A 6014-nucleotide genomic window follows, 5' to 3' on the forward strand; every position below is an offset into this window, starting at 1 on the left:
CTGCTATTACCGCCAGGCCAGCCCTTCCCGCGTACGGCGCAGCCCGATTGGTCGCAGTCTGGGCCTTGCACATTCTAGTGGCCATGTGGCGCGCCTGTCTACTCGGCCAGCCCCGCCCACTTAGTGGACAATTTAGGCTGCAGAGCGCGTAGGGTGAAAGGTCACGTTATGTAAACGGAGGGAAGCAAGTCTCCATTTTGTGGCCCCGTTACTAGCCCCGCCTCCTTCCCTCGCCGGCCAATGGGAGCGCATCCCCCTCATATCCATCCGGGTACCACGCAGAGGCCGCGCGCCCGGCTTTGTCTCCACAATTGGAGCCCGCCCCTTCCCCCCCCTTAAAGGGGTAGCGCCTGGCCCGGAGGTCTGAGATGTGCAGAGGCTGTAGAGGGCCCCGCCCCCGGGCCTGGGACAGCCTCTCCTCCGCCAGCCCAGCCGGCTCCCCCCGCCCCTGCCCGGCCAGCCCGGTGGCTCATTGGAGCTTGGCCCTGGGGGGCTGAGCCAGGCTGGCCCCTCCCTGAGGGGGTACCCACGGCCCTGCCTCCCTGGGCGCCCCCCACCCAGCCATCGTGCCCCCGCCGCACGCCTTGGCCGCCCGCGGCCCTGGAGTGACACTGCCAGGCTCCTGCTGATTTTCTCCAAGCCCCAGCGCCTGGAGTCAGGTGGTTCCATGAGACTCTCCTCTCACGTAGAAAAGAGGAAGTTTCTAACCCTTGTGCTTGCAGCCAGAAGCCTGAGACGGTGACCCCGCCCTGTACAGAAGCCAAAGGCAAATTAAAAAAAAAGACACAAAACAAAAAAGCAACTTGTGTTTATCTATTTTTAAAGTCATGATTTTTAAACCAATCTCTTGGTGCCGGACTCATGACTATAGAACTCTAAAAAAATCTATTCCGATGTAGGAAAAACTGAGCCAAACAATAGGCAGATCTCTTCGCCATTGACAAACTGCATTCCCCACGAGCAGCAGGTGCTTCATCTGGGCTTCTTCCCCCCCATCCACCTCTCTTCCATGATCTTGTCATTTTTGCTGTGCCCTTTGTTGTGATCCTAGGCTCCTTTTGTTTGGAAATCTGATTTGGCTTGAAAATTGCCACATTTAGGCTATGTCTACACTACAGATCTTACAGCAGCACAGTTGCGCCCCTGTAACCATCCCCCACGTAGCCACTCTGTGCCATGGTAGCTGTGTCGGCGGGAAAGCGTCTCCCACCAACATACCACTGTCCACACCGCTGCATTTGTCACTGAAACCTACGTCACTCTGGGGGGCGCTTTTTTCACATTCCTGATGGACAAAAGTGTTCATGTAAACATAACCTTACTCTGAAGGCAAAGGAAAATATTTCTGCACGTTTTGAAAACAATTAGTCACATAAACCATTCCATTGTTTTAAATATCACTGAATTAATGCTCGTCTCCTTCTAGCTCAGAAATGGGTTGTTTTTTGGCACTTTAAATTGTATGTATTGTTAAATCACCTTTTGAACTTGTTCAGCTGCTAAATTTGATTAAAATAGGTTGTAATTAACCAAAGTTATTAATGATTTTTGTTGTGGATAATTTTCAGCTCAATCTTGCTTTTGCTGGTATCAGCTGAGGCTTTTTTTGCCATTGGTTTATGTGATTGCAAGATTGGGCACTGTATATTTGTTGCCCTTTATTGGCTGGTTTCAGATTAGATTGAATGTAAGGATATTTCTATAGGCGACAGCTAAAGAGATCTTCCTTTAGCTCAACTGGAATTGGAAAAGATTAAGAAAAGGGCAACAAAAATTATTAGAGGTACAAAACAGCTTCCGTATGAGAAGAGATTAATAAAACTGGGCCTTTTTAGTTTGGAAAAGAGACATCTAAGGGGGGATATGATAGAGGTCTATAAAATCATGACTCATGTGGAGAAAGTAAATAAGGAAGTGTTATTTACTCCTTCTCATAACACTAGAACTAGGGGGTCACTAAATGAAATTAATAGGCAACAGATTTAAAACAAACATAAAGAAGTATTTCTTCACACACAGCACAGTTAACCTGTGGAACTCTTTGACAGAAGATGTTGTGAAGGTCAAGACTGTAACAGGGTTCAAAAAAGAACTAGATAAATTCATGGAGGATAGGTCCATCAATGGCTATTAGCCAGGATTGGCAGGGATGGTGTTCCTAGGCCTAGCCTCTGTTTGCCAGAAGCTAGGAATGGGCAACAGGGAATGGATCATTCCCTCTGGGGCACCTGGCATTGGCCACGGTCAGAAGACAGGATACTGGGTTAGATGGACCTTTGGTCTGACTCAGTATGGCTGTTCTTATGTTCTTAAGTGGTGGATGCCTGGGTGTTTTGGAGCTAGAACAGGGTTCAGACTCTGCAGTTGTGTGTTATTATTTACATTACAACCCCCATCCCTTTATCAGACCAATTTTGACCTACCCTGGCAACCCTAAAAAGAAAACCCTCACCATGTGGAAGCAGGAGGAGTTAAGTCTCTGACACTCAAAAAATTTCTGAAAAATTCTGATAAAAGTGTTATTAGTCGTTACAGTAAAGTCTAAAGGCCCAATGAGATTGGGGCCCCACTGTGCTGTGCATTATACAGACCCACAGTCTGAAAGTCCCTGCCCTGAAGAGTTTACAACTAAAATGTGCAACAGTATTTTTGGATGAAATTTTCCATAGTGCCCAAGTGACTTAGGAGCACAAATCCTAAAGAAAGTCAATGAGACGTGCTTCTAAATCATGTAGTATCAAAGTATCAAATATTTGTCTCCCTCACTCTGCCCAATAAAATCATAGTGTGCCATTACATCGAAAACACAGGCAGATTCTGAATATGGTTCAAGACAAAGGCAATTTTTAAAGGCAAGAAGAATAAACATGTTTAAGAAATTGCTATTATTTGAATACTAAATATGAGTCTCTATCAGTGGAACTGATGTGCAGGGGACACAAGTGGTGAGAGAATATTTTTTGTTAATCTGCAAAGATCAGCCAGGGTTACTTCTCAAAAGTGAAATTAAATGCTAAAATGTGGCAAAATGACTCTTCTTCCTCCATGCCCTGCCAGCACAGCCCTAGTCTCAAAGGAATGGGCATTTATCAGTTGGGAAATAAGAAAACCAACATTTTAATGACCTGCTGAAAGCGACATAGGAGATTTGAGGTACAGCTTGTGACAGCCCGGACCTTTAAGGTGGTCGACCCCCATCTCATCCACTAGCCCACAGAATTTTAGGCATGCCATTTCAAACCTCTGTCGCCAGGCCAGCAGGAAAACATGAACAACCACCTTGAGCTCTACCACTGAAGAAAACCACTATGGGGTAGACCCTGAAGCCTTACCTGCTCTGAGTAGCACCTCACTCCAGAGGAGACTCATTCACACCAAAAGCATTTCATATAGTGTAAGACACTAAGGCTGAGAAAGGCATCAAATTCTGGCCCAATGTAATTGCAAAGTCTTCTTACTGATCATACTTTTTAAGTCTGGGTAACAAATCCTACACTGCCTATGTAAGCACACACAATGTTCTTATATTTTGTAAAGTAAATGAAGAAAGCTTTTAAAGGGTTAAATTAATGGGTTGTGTCAACAAATTATTGAATTAAAGAGGTGGGTGGTGCCCACTAAACTAATTTTGGTTCCTGCAGAGCCCTGCCACATTCAAAACACAGCTGACAAGCTACACAAACGTAGCTACGTGAGCCATGCACACACCATACAGCCGGCCTTCACCACTCCGAACACAAATCATTAGTTTTAGCAGATTAAGCATCAGACCAAGACTACAACTTGGCTCTCCTGGTTCCACAGCTAATGTCTAACTCCCTAGGCCACATTACTGTTAGGCTACTGAACCTGTGTTTTAATGTTTTGCATTTATATTGCTTTATTACATGTAGTTCCCAAATCATCTTAAAAGGGTGGAGAGGATGTATTAGCTGAAATTGACCGTTGACCTAAGTGCACAGATTTGAAACAATGACAGGCAGTGTGGTGTACTGGATACAACATGGGTCTCCTAGCAAGTTATTCAGCTTTCTGTAGGAATATTGGGTGAAAGTCTCTGGCCTGTGCTATGTTTGATGATCAGAATGTTCCTTTCTAGCCTTAAATCTGTAGCGGGATTCTGTCCCCAGCCTTATCCAAAACTTCTTATGTAACCTTTTCCAAGGAATTTATATTTTCATAGAATATCAGGGTTGGAAGGGACCTCAGGAGGTCATCTAATCCAACCCCCTGCTCAAAGCAGGACCAATCCCCAATTTTTGCCCCCGATCCCTAAATGGCCCCCTCAAGGATTGAACTCACAACCCTGAGTTTACCAAGCCAATGCTCAAACCACTGAGTTATCTATCCCTCCCCCCAAAAAAGTTACGCCAGTTACCCCAGCTGGACCGCAGTATGTATTACCCATAGGTGAAGGGGGCACTTTGGCCAGAAAGGCAGGAAGAGTTGCCCTAGGGTGCAGTCCTGGCCCCACCTTAATCAAGGGAAAAATCTCTATTGATCTCAAAAGGGCCAGTATTTTCCCATTGATGTTTCCTCTCGCTTTTGAGGAGTAACCTGGGCTAGTTCAGAGGTTGACAGTGAAAATTCTCGATCACCAAGTTTTTTCTCCTTGGTTTCACTCACAGACACTAATGTCTAGTTTTCAAATAATGGCAATTTTGTAAACATTTACTATTCCTAATGTTGAAAACTGCCTCTTGCTTCAGCCCCTGTCAAGATCTACTTATGTTTCACACTCGCGGTACATTGTCCCTCTCTTGGCCCAGCATGATTACACAGACACAACAGACACCTCCACACATTACAAAAAGGAGGCACTTCCAATTACGTAAATCTCAAGAAGCCCTTACTCAGTTTACTCAAAAACTTTAGAAAATATTCTATTGTCACTGACATTCCACCCTACAAATGTGAAAACAAGATGGTTTGTCTTTTTAACCCCCTTCTTTCTTGTCTAACAAAGGGGATCAAAGTCAGCTTTCTAATGCATTGTAACCTTACCTATGAAGAGGCTGTATCAGGGGTGGGCAAACTACGGCCCAGGGATCGTATCCAGCCCTCCAGACGTTTTAATCCAGCCCTCAAGTTCCTGCCGGGGAGAGGGGTCCAGGGCTTGCCCCGCTCAGCTCCCAGAAGCAGCGGCATGTCCCTCCTCCAGCTCCTACACGCAGGGGCAGCCAGAGGGCTCCACATGGGACACGCAGACAATGGGAGCTGCAGGGGTGGCGCCTGTGGACAGGGCAGCGTACAGAACTGCCTGGGTGTGCCTCCATGTAGGAGCCGGAGAAGGAACATGCCACTGCTTCTGGGAGCTGCTTGAGGTAAGCGCTGCCCGGAGCCTGCACCCCTCATCCCCTCCTGCACCCTAACCCCCTGCCCCAGCCCTGATCCCCCCTGCCCTCCGAACCCCTCCGTCCCAGCCCGGAGCAACTTCCTGCACCCCCAACCCCTCATCCCCAGCCCCACCCCAGAGCCCACACCCCCAGCCAGAGCCCTCACCCCCACCCCCAATTTTGTGAGCATTCATGGCCTACCATACATACCCAGATGTGGCCCAAAAAGAGTTTGCCCACCCCTGGGCTATATCTTCACAGTTACAAACCACACAGGGTGCAGAAGATGGATCCAGAACCCTGATCTTGAAGCTCTAAACTCAGTCCAAACTTGAAGTAAAAGAAAGCCATGCTTAGCTCTCAGATCTAGAAGGAACCTTATATCCTTTCTAAACTGTAACCCACCAATGGAGATCAACTTACTCACATACACACCTATAGTACCTGGTCCTGTTCCCACGGCAGTCAATAACCAAAAACAAACAAACAAACAAAACAAACCCCAATGCATCACATACTTAGGAATGGGAACAGAACTGGGTCCCAGCAAAAAACATTAATAAAGTTTGCTTAATTACATCTATTTTCTCCCAACAGAGCCAAGGCAAGTGTTTTCCAGGAAATTTAACTCTATGAAAATTTGAAGGATAACAAACAAGTCTTTTTGTGAGCTAGAGG

Source organism: Lepidochelys kempii, chromosome 17 (genome assembly GCF_965140265.1).
Source record: "Lepidochelys kempii isolate rLepKem1 chromosome 17, rLepKem1.hap2, whole genome shotgun sequence".
In the NCBI taxonomy this organism is placed as follows: Eukaryota; Metazoa; Chordata; order Testudines; family Cheloniidae; genus Lepidochelys; species Lepidochelys kempii.